We start from the raw sequence: 16,155 nt of genomic DNA, 5'->3' as shown, positions 1-16,155 counted from the left end.
AACAGTTTATGACAAGCAGACCTGAACTGGAAGAGATCCTTTACGACCCGGAGATTGAACGGACTCTCCGTGTCCGTTTGAGAGCTGCTAAGCAAGTCAGACAAGAAGCACAAGAAATGGCTGAACAAAGAACTATGATGGATTATGCCAAGCCCACCCTCACCGGGACTGTCTCCAGCATTATCAGGCCAACTATTGCTGCCAATAACTTCGAAATTAAACCGGCCATAATCCAAATGATACAAAATACGGTTCAGTTTTGTGGTATGGCCCATCAGGATCCGAATGCCCATATTGCTAACTTCTTGGAAATCTGTGACACCTTCAAACACAATGGGGTAAGTGATGATGCCATCCGGCTGAGGTTATTCCCATTTTCTTTGAAGGATAAAGCCAAAGCTTGGTTGAACTCATTACCGGCAGGATCTATAGCCACATGGGACGAAATGGCCAGTCGTTTTCTCTCTAAATATTTTCCCCCTTCTAAAACTGCTAAAATGAGGAATGACATCACTACTTTTTTCCAGCAAGAGGGGGAATCTCTCTATGAGTCCTGGGAACGTTACAAGGAGCTACTAAGGAGGGTTCCTCACCATGGCCTTCCGATTTGGCTGCAGGTGCAAACATTTTATAATGGTCTGACCAATTCAAACAAGACCATCTTAGATGCAGCAGCTGGGGGCTCCATAAATAATAAGACTCCCGAGGTTGCCCATGCACTCATCGAGGAGATGGCAGCCAATAACTACCAATGGCATTCAGAAAGGACACCAGTTAGAAAGCAGCATGGCCTTCATAATGTGGATACATACACAGCTCTCTCTGCACAAATAGGAGCACTTAGCAAAAAATTTGATGAGATGCAGATGGCAGCTATGCATGTACAGTATGATAAGTGTGGGGGAGGCCATGATAGCACTGAATTCCAAGTTGGCAGTCAGACTTTTTAGTCCACAGAACAAGTAGACTTTGTTGGCAACTTTACAAGACAGCCAGGAAATCAGTACCATCATGCCCATAACCCCGGATGGAGAGGCCACCTGAATCAGCATGCACCTAAGCCTTTCCACCCAAACTTCTATCAGCCGGAACCGAAATCTAACTTGGAGGAGCTGATGACCAAGTTCATAGCTAGTGCGGAAAATAGATTTCAGAAAAATGAAACATCGATAAGGAACTTGGAAACTCAGGTTGGGCAGCTGGCACAGATGATTTCAGAAAGGGCTCCGGGTACCTTACCTAGTAACACCATGGTAAACCCAAGGGAACAAGAGGCTGTTGGGAGAATTCCCAATTCAGATACTTAGTCATAAACTGTCTTACTTGCTTTTTGTTTTTATTTACCATAGCATTTAAGTTTAGTTAGTTTTTCTTAGAATTTAATTGAATAAAGATACTGATCTCCTCTTCTAGTTTGCAAGTGATTTCTAGCAGAAGAAGTTTTCCACCGACAACATATTGCAGAATTTAAGAATGATCTTCAGGGAAGTCCTCTAAATACCTCCTATTACTTGATGATGCTCTTGTTAGTTTTATTGTTACTGCCTAACACTACGAACATTGAGGACAATGTTCATCTTAAGTGTGGGGGACTGAGCCCGAGGCTAGGGTATGGGGGCTGAAACCATGCACCCCAACACACATATGCAGGCAATGACATAACCAAAAAAAAAAAAGACTTGAACCCCTCAAGTTCATTACTATTTATTTGATGATTTTTTTTAAGAAGGAATTCAATGAGTTGAGGGAGACTGATGTACTTGTTAAGTTTTTATTCTTGTGAATGACCCAATTTGATATATGCATAAGAAAGGGGAGCTGAATATGCCTTTCAGCATGACTAGCCCTAACTTCCTTCATGTGTATGGAAGCCCTTGATTTCATTGTTAATGGTCAAGAGAGCTAGTGCACATCTGAAGTGCTAATTCTTGAGGTTCAATAATTGCAGAGAAGGACAAAAGCCCAAATTGACTCCGCTATTTTGAGTTGAATAGTAAAACTAGCAGCTCAGAACATGTGTCCTACCTCAAGTAAGTGACCAGTGTGAGATGGAGCATAAGATGCACTCACACCAAAAAAAAAAAAAAAAAAAAGAAGAAAACAAAAGAGAGAGAAAAGTGTGAGATGGAGCATAAAATGCACTCACACCGAAAAAAAAAAAAAAAAAAAAAAAAAAAAAAAAAAAAAGAAAAGGGTGAGATGGAGCATAAGATGCACTCACCCTTAGAAATAAGTAATTGTGGTGACAACCGAGGTTCAAAGGGGCACTCTAAAGTTGAACTCTCATTGAGATTTAGTTACAGATGTGAAACTTAGTGAAATTTGATTATTAACCTTGACAATTAAGGAGCTGATTTATATATGAATTAGGAGTGAAGGCTAGACTATGATGAAATTCATATTCTCCTTTCCTCGGATCTGATACATATCTTAAATGGTAATTTACAAGAATAAGAGTTGAGCACTTACAAAAGTTCCCCGACTACTCAATGCATTTCTATCTTAAAAAGTTCACCAGATAAATGGTGAGAATAGAAGGGGGAAATGTTAAGTTTATGGCTGATGTCTTTGCTTGAGGACAAGCAAAAGCTTAAGTGTGGGGGTATTTGATGAACTTACAATTTATCTATAATTTTTGAGGACTTTAGCATGGATTTTTATGCCGGTTTTATTAATTTTTACCTTAATTTAGCTTAATGCTAAGAATAAGTTCAGGGATAATCAATCCAAGAAAATGAAGGAAAAAGGCAAGAAAAGAAGGTTCAAAAAAACCAATTTCAGTCCAGCCCGGTCGTGGAAGCAAGAGAGAGCACTTCGGCCCAAAAAGAGCAAGTGAATTCCTTGAGAAAACCCAAGAAAATAAAGCCTAGCTATGAGGAGAATTCAGCCCAGCAAGGAAGGCCCATTTTTATCCCAAATAACAGCCTAGAGTGTAGCCCACATGAGCTCAAAAGCAAGCTAAGTTGTAGCCCAACTAGCAGCCCAAAGGGGAGCTAGGGGCGGAAACTCCTAGATGTTTCTTGAAGAGAAGGAGGGAGCACTCTAGAAGGTTCATGAGGGGTGTAATACACCCCATTCTAGAGGCTTCAAGAAGGGGCAAGAGCCCCCTTGAAAAATTATATAAGGAGGCCTCTAGGAGGGGAGAAAGTTGTTCAATTGCTTGAGAGGAAGGCTCTCCCACTCTTAGAGGTTCGGCCACCTTGAGAGAAGAGAAGAGAAGAAGCCTAGGCGCAAGGAAGAAGAAGAAGAAGGGCTGAAGGAAGTTCAAGACAAGCAAGCTAGAAGAAGAAGGTGAGTTCGAATTGAGGGTTTGTGATTCAAAGATCTTTTGTAATAAATCATTTGTAGTTTCATTCTCTTTTGATTTGAATTCAGTTTCTTAGTTATATGTTCTTTCTTCTTTCTCCTTGTTTCCATTCTTCCTTGATGTATTTCAGCTTGTAAAATTTCAGTTCAGCAATCTAATTCTTTTTGATTCATTCAAATGGTCATGCATTGTACTTGAAGTTTCTTGAATAAGGGTGTGATTGTAGATTAATTCGGCCAACTAACCTTCAAAACTCAGATCTGAATTCTCAGATCTGAGATTGCAAGATCTGAATTGCTTGAAAGAGAATTCAGATCTGCAATTTTCAGATTGGGTGAATTAATCTACAGCTTGGAATTCCTAGAATGCTTGAGAGAGACTCTAAGAATTCAGATCTACTATTCAAGAACTGAATTGAGTGCAAGGTTAGAGATAACTTGCACAATTCAGTTGGTGATCAATTCAGATTTGAATTGATGCCTTAGAAGTGTTTGAAGAAATGCATGCATGGGGATTAGATTCTTGCTAGAGATAGAAGAACCATCACTCATGCATAGGATGGACATGCGCTTGAGAGAGGCTGTTCATGACCTTGGGGTTTCACCAAACCAAGGCTCAATCATGATTCATTCGAATGATCCAAATTGATAGATTGCTGAATTCTGAGATTGACATTTACTGCTTACTCTTCTAACATGAATTGAAAGCAATTGGGCCAATGATTTAGATAGATTTTAATTTAGGATTTCTTAGCTTTCATTAGAGTTTTGATTTATTTGTTGATCAGATAAGAAGTGCTCAATTTAGTATTGGTAATTGTTTCCTAAATCCTCGTGGGAACGATACTTCACTCACTACTTTATTACTTGAACGGCTAGTGCACTTGCTAGTGTCACAATGAGCCACACACCACATCGACTATGAGGAAACCTTTTTGCCCGTGGCCATGCTTAAATCCATTAGGATCCTGCTAGCTGTAGCAGCGTACCATGACTACGAGATTTGGCAAATGGATGTCAAAACCGCGTTCCTGAATGGAGATCTTAGTGAAGATATCTACATGCAGCAGCCGCAAGGCTTCATTGCTGCTGGTCAGGAACACATGGTATGTAAACTTAATAGATCCATATATGGACTTAAGCAAGCTTCTAGGAGTTGGAACATCCGTTTTGATTCTACAGTCAAAACGTTTGACTTTGAGCAGAATCCGGATGAGCCCTGTGTTTACAGGAAGTCCAGTGGGGATAAGATCACCTTTTTGGTGTTGTACGTGAACGATATCCTACTCATTGGGAATGATATAGGAATGTTGACTTCGGTCAAGGTATGGCTATCACAGTAGTTCTCCATGAAAGATCTTGGAGAAGCGGATAATTGGATTATCCCAGGCTGCTTATATTGACAAAATTGTCAAGAGGTACAGCATGGAGAACTCCAAGAAAGGAAACGTTCCTTTTAGGCACGGAGTCAGTCTCTCCAAGAAGATGTCTCCCAAGACTTTTGAGGAGATTGAGAGCATGAGAGACGTTCCCTATGCCTCAGCCGTAGGGAACATCATGTATGCCATGTTCTGCACTCGCCCTGACATTGCTTAGGCGGTGAGTGTGGTAAGCAGATTCCTGGCAAACCCAGGGCAGGAGCATTGGACTGCTGTGAAGAACATACTCAAATACCTTCGAAGGACAAAAGAGTTTTGTCTGGTATTCGATGGTAGTTCACTTCAAGTTCTAGGGTATACCAATGCCGATTTCCAGTCAGATCCAGATGATAGAAAGTCTACATCTGGGTATATTTTCATGATAGGATCGTGTGCTGCCAGCAAACAGGGGTCCACTGCAGACTCCACAACCGAGGTCGAGTACATTGCCACAAGTGGAGCTGCCAAGGAAGTCGTGTGGATGAAGAAGTTCATACATGAATTAGGAGCGATTCCATCCAGCACATCACCCATCCCGTTGTTTTGTGACAACAATGGAGCAATCGCCCAGGCTAAAGAGCCTCGGGCTCACTCAAAGTCAAAGCACATCAAGAGAAAGTACCATGTACTGCGGGAGATCATTGGTAGAGGGGACGTCCTGATTTAGAAGGTAGCATCAGCGGATAATGTGGCAGACCCATTGACTAAGCCACTGACACAGAAGATGTTTGAGAAACACGTGGAAAGTATGGGACTCCGGCTTGTACCAGATTGGACCTAAGTGCAAGTGGGAGCTGTTAGACAGTTTTTGTATGCCCTTAGCTTCAATCTGATTTGATGTACTTTTGTTATTTAGTGGAAATAAATAAAGTGCATGTTTGATTCATGTTGTTTGGTTTAATTCTGTGTAAAACCCTAAAACTGGACATTTATAGAGACTCGTGTTAGTTTTAAATGTTCACAGCCGTTGGATAAGTCTGGGGAGATTTATCCTACCAAGGCTGATACTGGTGTGCCACCAAGTGTTGGGATGGCCTGTCTCAGCCACCATGGTAAGACCTGAGGCACATGCAGTATGGGATTACTTGAATCCTTGAACCGGACCAGATTTCCAGTATTGCCCTGGACCTTGGAGATAGATGGGGAAAACTGGAAAGTTACACCTGACCCCTAGACTCGATTATGACACTTCACTAGGTGTTGGATCAGGCTGCCTTTGATATGCCAATCAGTGAGATCCTTAGCGGGGATCAAAACCTAGGTATGTTGGGGCAGTTTGAGAATTCATCCGAGTGGGTGATCATAGTGACAGAATCAGCCACTTTGTCGGACAAAGAGTAATGATCGGGAATGCACTCTCTCTGATGGAAACCAAACTGCCGGCAGTTGATTTCAATCGTTGGAATTTTGTTTTGCAAAATTAATATATTTATATATATATATGTACGGTTTCAAATTGTTTGCAAATGGTTTTAATTCCCGGGATCCAAGTGAGAGAAGAGTGCGGCACTGTTCCTTGCAGCCGAGGGAGAGGTCCTCTCTTGTCGAGCAGTGCTTGATCATTAAGGGCTGAGAGGTTAAGTGTAAGACCATTGAGGATAATACCTGATGGGTTAATCTTGCACCTGCCCACATTCCCTGGGTTTTTATAAGATGGCTTGGCCCAAGGACTACTTAATGTAAGTGTTGGGCCCATAGGGTCCATATGATGGACTCAAGGGGTTCATTGAGTTTTTCAGTGAATTCGGCCGGGCCTTGTATTAAAGGCTGGGCCGAACCCATGTGGCTGGTGTGTAGATCAATGCTTGGGTCCCACGCCATACAAAGAAGCCCAACTGGGCAGCAGATTGGAAAGTAATTAGACACTGAACACTTAATGGACCAGAAGCCCATTTCGAGGTGGACTGATATGATCACCCATCCTTAGGGCGAATCTAAGATTAATGTTAGTAAAAGGATTGGGTCTTTAGCCTTATCCACTCTTGGAGACCAAATTCAAATTAGATTTGAATCTGGTAACCTCCTGATAAGATCAGGAGTAAGCTAACTTTATCTGCAGATAGGATTAAGATTATCCCCTATCCAAATACTGATTTGGATTGGGATAACTCGTAATTAGGAGGTTTCTTAATCAAGAAGAAAGGAGGAGAAACCCTAACAAAAGAAAGAGAGAAATACAACAGATTTTGAATCAAGAAAAATCGCAAGAAAGGTTCCTGCGAATTGAGATTAGATCTCATACTCCAAATAAGAAAAAAAAAAAAAGGCAGTTCAGCCTTTTCGCCTTTAGAGTTCTCCTCCTGCCGCCGCCATCTCCTTTGCAAGATTAGATCTTTGCAGAAAAGAAAGTCAAGAAATTTGTTCTTGACATCAGTCTTGCAAGAAAGACTGAAATAGATTCAGTGTTTAGTGCTTCCAGAGGATACTTACGAAGGATCCAGTGTGTAGGACGCACCCTGCTGGTTCTGTTCCATCCACAGCTGTGTCATCTTCAGCAGGAATGGATCTTGGAGCATTCTTTGGGCGTGAACACCAACTTTGGGAGATAGTGTTTCTCCGGATCAGGTATATTCCTCCCATTTGTCTTTTGGTATAGATCTGGTTTGATTATGGTTCAAGTAGGATCCTTGAATATTGTATTCTAAATTTAGGGAATATGATTCCCAGTTGGGAGAAGGTAGGAAAATTTTTGAAATTCGCCCACCCATTCCACAACCTTCATGGGATCCATTAGATGGATCCTACCATTCTTTCAAGAACTACCCCAAGTATTGGGGAACAGGTCGGGGTAACAACTACCGAAAGACCCTACTTCGGGTCTGTAGCTCTAACAACTCGAGTGATAAAGTTGCTTTGGCAAAAATTAAAGAGTACACAACACTTAGCAGGAAAAAACAAAAACTACTAGTTCTTATAAACAAAAAAAAAAGCAAAGAAAAAGCAGGGCCCAACAACCCAAGAGAGTTCATCAAAAAAGAAATATTTAAAACTGAGTCTAGACACCCGGGAACAATCATTCCAGAATCAGAGGAAAGAAAAAAGAGTAGCAACCACCCTCAAGGTTCCGCCGCCTCCACGTCCTCGTCATCCTCTAGAGAGTCAGGCTCCTCCTCCTCTGCCAGTTCCGCCGTCTCTGGATCCAGACCCTTCATCATTATGCCCTCAAGTTGAGCCCAGAGAACTTCTTCTGGAGCAACCATCGGTAGAGTTTGAATCTGAAATGGTAGGAGCTCGAGCCCGACTCCACCTGGAGGTCATGGTACTCCTAGGAGTTCTTGAACTCCCACACCGCCTTAGCTCGCTCTGCCTCCACCATGGCATCAAAGTTCTAAGTCCTATGACTCCAGGTCTTGGACCTGCTGGTGAAGGAGCTCCCTCTCCGCTATCACCCTTGATGACTCCTCCCAGTAGCAAGCACTCTCCCCAGACAGCCGGCGATCCGCTCTTCCTGGTCCTAGATGAGTAGCTCCTAAGCCTCACTCCCCTTCCGAGCCTGGAGGATTTCACCTCGGGCCTGGTCATTCTCGCCCTAGAGCTTCTACATGTTTGACCTCTAAGTAAGGGTGTCCTTGGAGTGAATGTTAGTCTAGAGGGCCATGGCATGGATGGCGAAGTTCACCTGCCAGCAAAAGGCCGAGTCCAAAAAAGAAAAAAGAAGAAAAAGAAGGGAAATGAAGGAAAAAAGCAACCACTTACCACACGTAGTGAGCTGAGGCCAACCTGGCAAGCTTCTTAGGGTCCATCCCTCCCTAGTAGATTACCTCCTCGTGGGTGACTGCTTGTCGGCTCCTTCATGAAGCCACGGTGAAGTCAATGACTCTTTCCCACTTCCCCTTGTAGGAATCTATGAGAAGGCAAAGGGGTGGGTGATGAACCTACAATTTATCTATAATTTTTGAGGACTTTAGCATGGATTTTTATGTCAGTTTTATTAATTTTTGCCTTAATTTAGCTTAATGCTAAGAATAAGTTTAAGGGGTAATTAATCCAAGAAAATGAAGGAAAAAGGCAAGAAAAGAAGGTTCAAAAAGACCAAATTCGGCCCAGCCCGGTTGTGGAAGCAAGAGAGAGCACTTCGGCCCAAGAAGAGCGAGTACATTCCTTGAAAAAACCCAAGAAAAGAAAGCCTAGCTAAGAATAGAATTCGGCCCAGCAAGGAAGGCCCATTCTCAGCCCAAAAGAGCAGCTCAATGTATAGCTATCATGTGCTAAGAGAGAGCCTAAGTGCAGCCCAAATAGCAGCCCTTAGGAGGCTTTCAAGAGAGCTCTAGAAAGTTCAAGAAAGGGGTGTAATACACCCCATTCTAGAGGCTTCAAGAAGGGGCAAGAGCCCCCTTGAAAAACTATATAAGGAGGCCTCTAGGAAGAGAGAGAGGTGTTCAATTGCTGGAGAGGAAGGCTCTCCCACTCTTAGAGGTTCGGCCACCTTGAGAGAAGAGAAGAGAAGAAGGTTAAGCACAAGGAAAAAGAAGAAGAAGGACTGAAGGAAGTTCAAGGAAAGCAAGCTAGAAGAGAAGGTGAGTTCGAAATTGGGGGTTTGTGATTCAAAGATCATTTATAATAACTCAATTGTAGTTTCATTCTCCTTTAATTTGATTTCTATTTCTTTGTTATATTTTCTTTCTTCTTTCTCCTTCTTCCACTCTTCCTTGATGTATTTCAGCTTGTAAAATTTCAGTTTAGCAATCTAATTCTTTTTTATTCATTCGAATGGTCATGAATTGTATTTGGAGTTTCTTGAATAAGGGTGTTATTGTAGATTAATTCAGCCAACTAACCTTCAAAACTCAGATCTGAATTCTTAGATCTGAGATTGCAAGATCTGAATTGCTTGAAAGAGAATTCAGATCTGCAATTTTGAGATTGGTCGAATGGATTTAAAGCTTGGAATTCCTATAGTGCTTGAGAGAGACTCTAGGAATTCAGATCTACTATTCAAGAACTGAATTGGATGCAAGATTAGAGATAACTTGCACAATTCAGTTGGTGATCAATTCAGTTTTGAATTGATGCCTTAGAAGTGTTTGAAGAAATGCATGCATGGGGATTAGATTCTTGTTAGAGATAGAAGAATTGTCACTTATGCATAGGATGAACATGCGGTTGAGAGAGGCTGTTCATGACCTTAGGGTTTCACCAAACCAAGGCTCAAATATGATTTATTCGAATGATCCAAATTGATAGATTGCTGAATTCTGAGATTGACATTTACTGCTTACTCTTCTAACCTGATTTGAAGGCAATTGGACCAATGATTTAGATAGATTTTAATTTAGGATTTTTTTTAGCTTTCATTAACGTTTTGATTTATTTGTTAATTAGATAAGAAGTACTCAATTTAGTATTGATACTTGTTTCCTAAATCCTCGTGGGAATGATACTTCACTCACTACTTTATTACTTGAACGGCTAGTGCACTTGCTAGTATCACAATGAGCCACACATCAAGTTTTTGGCGCCGTTGCCGAGGATTTATAGAAGCAATATTAGGAATGATTGATCATTCTTAATCTGGTTTTTAGCATTGCATTCATGGCTGGTTTTCAAATTTTTATCTTACATTTTCAGCCTTGAATGCAAGGGCTGCATTGATGGAGCCATGGTTCTTCTATTGATATTTGATTGTTCCATCCTTTGTTTTAGTTTTAGTGTAGCTGAAGTAGATCTGATTTCTCTTATTTGTGATTCTATTACCTCCAAAAGGAAAAAAAAAATTATAAATCTCAAAATGAGTTCAGATCTGAATTGCATTCAGCAATCAGAGCTACACTCATCCAAAAAGATTTTGGTTGCATTGCTGTATTTTGTTTTAGCTTTCTTCCTTTCTAAAAAAAATACATATATATAGAAAAAGAAAAGAAAAAAAAACAATGAAAGAATAGCATGAGAGCTTTCAGATCTGAACTTCAAATCTGACTTTCAAATCTGAAACTCAAATCTGAAGTTCAGATCTGAGTTCAGCCGAGTGCAGGTCTGCATTCTGCTAGGTTCAGATCTGAGTTCATCTGAACTCAGACCTGAACCTACTCAATTATGACTGATATTTTGATACATCAGACTTGTTTCATGGCTGAAATTATAGCAAAGAATGAAAGAAATTTGATGTGAACTCAGACTTGGGGTCAGATCTGAGCTCAGTTGGTTGCAAATCTGCTAGGTTCAGATCTGAGTTCATTTGAACTCAGACCTGAACGTACTCAATTCTGATGTGAATTTGGCACCCCATTCACAATGTGAGATATCAGATTTGCTTCAAGAATCAAAGGGTAGCAAGGAATGAAATATATTTGAAAGAATGACATGTGAGCCTTCAGATCTGAACCTTAGATTTGAACTCAAATCTAAGCTCAACTGGTTGCAGGTCTGAATGCATTTGGGTTCAGATCTGAGTTCAGATGAACTCAGACCTGAACCCACTCTATTCTGATGTGAATTCGGGTAGTAACAACACCCAATTCACAATTTGATGCATCAGACTTGCCTCATTGATGAAAATATAAGCCATGAATGGTAAAATCAGATCTGAAATGCATGAGAATCTGAGGCAGTATGAGTACATGATCTGAAATTTCTTTGAACTTGATGTTTTATTATCATTTAAATCTCTTGCACCCGATCTGAATTGATGTTTGGATTAGATTAGGACTGAAGTTTGTAAGGCCTGAAAGGTCCAAAAAGAGTTTCATATTTTAGATTGTAATATACTGGCATTCAGATCTGAATCCAGGCTGCTTACAGTATAAACATTGCAGACCTGATTTCAGGTTTCTGCAATCACTGAACATGAGCCACTCAGGCTTGGATGTCCATTTCTAAATTTAAAGTTTTTGTTGGCCAACTCTGTTTTCTAATAAAGTTACAGATATGAAGTGCAGGTGGTTTGATATGAGATCTGATCTGAAATATCTTTGGACTGAGTTTTGTTCTGTAAAACTACTAACATCAGATCTGAATTGCAGCAATTAACAATACCAAACATTGCAGACCCGATTTTCAGGTCTTAGCAAGTGTTTGATATGCATCAGCTATACAGGTTTGGGCTTCAATTGTAGAGCTTAAAATCCTTAAACCAAGCCTAACTCAGGACTGGTTTTAGTTTATTTCAGGTCCTTTTAATATATTTTTTAGATAAGATTTGATATCAGCCCTAAAGCATCACAGATTTGATTCCAACCTTAATGGATGTATTTTGCAGTGTATACCAATGAGTGTGTATGAGATATACAGCTCAGATCTGAATTATTATTTGTTAATTTTCTCTGGACTAACAATACCAAAGACTTGCAGATCTGAACTCAACTAAATTGGATCTGAATTCAGATGTTGCAAATGATGGATGTAGATAAAGGAACCTTGAATGAGATGTTGATCTGCTTTTAGTTAACTGCATTTATTTGTTTTAGGATGTAGGTTTGTATATTCCAATACTTCACTACACATTTTCAGTTGTAATAAGGTTAGTTATTTTGTGAATATTGGCTCGTTTATTGCCTTGACTTTCACAGTTTCTGACAAGCAGAGTTTAGCTGGAGGAAATCCTCTATGACCCAGAGATTGAAAGAACTCTCTGTGTTCGACTAAGAGCAGCCAAACAAGTCCAGCAAGAAGCTCAAGAAGCTCAAGAGGCTCAAGAAATGGCTGAGCAGAGGACTATGATGGACTATGCCAAACCCACTCTCACTGGAGCTGCCTCCAACATTATCAGGCCCAATATTGCTACTAACAACTTTGAGATCAAACCTACCATCATACAAATGATTCAAAACATGGTGCAATTCTGTGGATTGGCCCACGAAGATCCCAATGCACACATTTCTAACTTTTTAGAATTTGTGACACCTTCAAACACAATGGGGTAAGTGATGATGCCATTAGGTTGAGGTTATTCCCATTTTCTTTGAAGGATAAAGCTAAAGCATGGCTGAATTCATTACCGGCAGGATCAATAGCTACGTGGGATGAAATGGCCAGCCGTTTTCTCTCTAAATATTTTCTCCCTTCTAAAACTGCTAAAATGAGGAATGACATCACTACTTTTTTTCAGCAAGAGGGGGAATCTTTAAACGAGTCATGGGAACGATACAAGGAGTTGTTAAGGAGAGTTCCTCACTATGGCCTCCCCATTTGGCTGCAAGTGCAGACTTTCTATAATGGTCTTACTAACTCAAATAAGACCATATTAGATGCTGCAGCTGGAGGGTCCATAAATAATAAAACTCCAGAGGTTGCCCATGCACATATTGAGGAAACGGCAGCCAACAACTATCAATGGCATTCTGAAAGAACTCAAACTAGGAAGCAGCATGGCTTGCATAATGTTGATACTTATACGACACTATCTGCACAAATAGGAGCACTCAATAAGAAAATAGATGAAATGCAGATAGCTGCCATGCATGTGCAGCCTCTTAATTGTGAATTGTGTGGGGGAGGCCACATCAGTACTGAATGCCAAGTTGGCAATCAGTTTAGGCCATCTACTAAACAAGTTGACTATGTCAACAATTCGTCAAGACAACAGGGTTATCAGAGTCACCATACTTTTCATCCAGGATGGAGGGGACATTCAAACCAGTCCTGGCCAAATCAGCATACTTCCAAGCCATTCCACTAGACTTATCATCAGCCTGAACCAAAGTCCAATTTGGAGGAACTGATGACAAAATTTATAGTAGGTGCAGAAACCAGGTTCCAGAACCAGGAAGCCTCAATCAAAAACCTAGAAAACCAAGTGGGGCAATTGGCACAATTAATCTCTTCCAGACTGTCGGGAACTCTTCCAAGCAACACTGAAGTGAATCCATGAGAGCAGGTGCAAGCTATTAACTTAAGGAATGGAAAAGAGTTGCCCGAGGAAGAAAAGAAGAATTGAGGTGAACCCAAGGTAGAAACAAGCCTTGGGACCGGACAACAAAAGACTGAACAACCAGAAGCACAACAAGGGATGCACCAGTAGCCACAAGTTCCATTCCCTAATAGGCTGAAGCAACAAAAATTGGAAAAGGAATTTGGTAAGTTTCTTGAAATATTTAAAAGTTTACATATTAATATTCCTTTTGCTGATGCTTTAGCCCAGATGCCACACTATGCAAGGTTTTTGAAGAAATTATTGGCAAACAAAAGGAAACTGGGAGATGTGGCTACAATTGCTTTAAATGAGGAATGTTCTGCTATCCTTCTGAATAAGCTGCCTCAGAAACTCAAAGATCCAGGGAGTTTCACTATTCCTTGTACCATTGGCAGTTTAAAATTTGAAAAAGCTTTATGTAACATGGGAGCTAGCATAAATTTAATGCCATATTCTATCTTTAAGAAATTAGGGTTGAATGAACCCAACCCACTAGAGTGGCATTACAATTGGCTGATAGATCCATTAGACATCCTAGGGGGATCATAGAAAATGTGTTAGTTAAAGTTGACAAATTCATTTTTCCAGTTGATTTCATTGTGTTAGACATGCAAGAAGATGTGGAGGTCCTGCTTATCCTAGGGAGAACTTTCCTGGCTACTGGGAAAGCAATGATTGATGTCCAACAAGGACAACTCAGCCTTAGGATACAAGATGAGGAGATAATTTTTAAAATGTCTGATGCTATGAAACATGCACCCTCTAGTGATGATTCTTGTTTTATGATTGATGACATTGAATTGACAATTGATGAATGCTTCCAGGTAAGTAGAATAACTGATCCTCTTGAACTCTGCCTCCAGTAGGGAGAACTTGAAGAAGGAGAAAATGAAGAAATAAACCTCATGATAGCATACCTGAATGATAAGCCTCAATTGAAGGGAAAGGGATTTCTTAAATTAGAGAACTTAGGAAAATTGCCTGGACCATCAGGTAAGCCATCACCCCAAGAACCCCCCACCCTTGAACTGAAGCAATTACCATCCCATTTAGAGTATGCTTTTCTTGAGGAACCATCAGATTTCCCCGTGATAATTTCTGCAGCACTGAATCCCTTACAAAGAGAAAAATTATTAAGAGTGCTGCGGGAACACAAAAATGCTATAGCTTGGAAGGTAGAAGATATCAAAGGCATTAGTCCATCAATCTGCACTCACAGAATTTTGATGGAAGAGGACAACAAGCCTTCCGTTCAGCCCCAAAGGCGCCTGAACCCCAACATGAAAGAAGTGGTAAAGGCTGAAATAATTAAGTTGTTAGATGCTGGGATCATTTATCCTATTTCTGATAGTTCTTGGGTAAGCCCTGTGAAAGTTGTGCCCAAGAAAGGGGGTATGACTGTTGTTCCAAATGAGAAAAATGAACTCAACCCTATTAGAACCATCACCGGATAGCGTGTGTGTATTGACTATAGAAAACTAAATGAAGCCACCCGGAAGGACCATTTCCCTTTCCCATTTATGGACCAAATGTTGGAGAGGCTAGTCGGGCATAAGTATTATTGTTTCTTGGATGGATATTCAGGGTATAACTAGATACCAATTGTACCAGATGATCAAGAAAATACCACTTTTACTTGCCCATATGGAACCTTTGCATACCGAAGGATGCCCTTTGGATTATGCAATGCCTAGTAACCTTTCAGCGATGTATGATGTCTATATTTTCTGATATGGTTGAAAAATTTATTGAGATCTTTATGGATGATTTTTTATTTTTTGGCTCTTCGTTTGATGCATGTTTGAATAATTTGGAACAGGTGATTACTAGATGCAAAGAAACACATCTTGTGTTGAATTGGGAGAAATGTCATTTTATGGTGCAAGAAGGCATAGTGCTTGGACACAAGATCTCTCAAAGAGGTATAGAAGTCGACAAGGCCAAGGTGGAGGCAATTGAAAAACTGCCACCCCCATCATTTGTTAGTTCATTGAGAAGTTTCTTAGGACATGTCGGATTCTATAGGAGGTTTATTAAGGATTTCTCAAAAATTGCCAAGCCATTATCTACCTTGCTTGAAAAAGAAGTGACTTTTGAATTTTCAACTGAATGCCTTCATGCTTTCAACATCTTGAAAGACAAATTGATCTATGCACCTATCATGGTAGCACCAGATTGGACCCTCCCATTTGAATTAATGTGTGATGCGAGTGATTCTGTTATAGGAGCTATTTTAGGACAAAGAATGAACAACCATTTTCAGCCAATTTACTATGCTAGCAAAACCTTGACTAGACCCCAACTCAATTACACCACCATAGAAAAGGAGTTGCTACTAGTAATATTTGCACTTGACAAGTTTTGTTCATATCTGATATTATCCAAGGTTGTTGTCTACATAGATCACTCGGCATTAAAGCACTTGCTTACCAAGCAAAACTCAAAACCAAGACTGATAAGGTGGATCATTTTATTGCAAGAGTTTGACATTGAGATTAGAGACATGAAGGGTGTTGCAAACCTGGCAGCTGACCATCTCTCCCAGATAGACAAGGTAAGCTCAAAAGAGGAGATAACCAACAA

The 16,155-nt window shown here is 40.5% G+C and overlaps 2 non-coding genes across 2 annotated transcripts; both read right to left on the bottom strand.

Moving 5' to 3' along the window:
- Nucleotides 1–494: 494 nt before the first annotated feature.
- Nucleotides 495–601, bottom strand: LOC148878916 (small nucleolar RNA R71). Its single transcript, XR_016106319.1, has one exon. It is a non-coding gene; the product is annotated as a small nucleolar RNA R71 (small nucleolar RNA).
- A 12,134-nt stretch (nt 602–12,735) lies between these two features.
- Nucleotides 12,736–12,842, bottom strand: LOC148878915 (small nucleolar RNA R71). The gene has a single exon (XR_016106276.1). It is a non-coding gene; the product is annotated as a small nucleolar RNA R71 (small nucleolar RNA).
- Nucleotides 12,843–16,155: the final 3,313 nt, after the last annotated feature.

This window comes from Nelumbo lutea, chromosome 1 (assembly GCF_056320005.1).
Source record: "Nelumbo lutea isolate HS-2025 chromosome 1, American lotus-T2T, whole genome shotgun sequence".
Classification (NCBI taxonomy): Eukaryota; Viridiplantae; Streptophyta; class Magnoliopsida; order Proteales; family Nelumbonaceae; genus Nelumbo; species Nelumbo lutea.
Note: the sequence above shows the minus strand (reverse complement) of the source record. Positions and strands in the feature narration are given on the sequence as shown.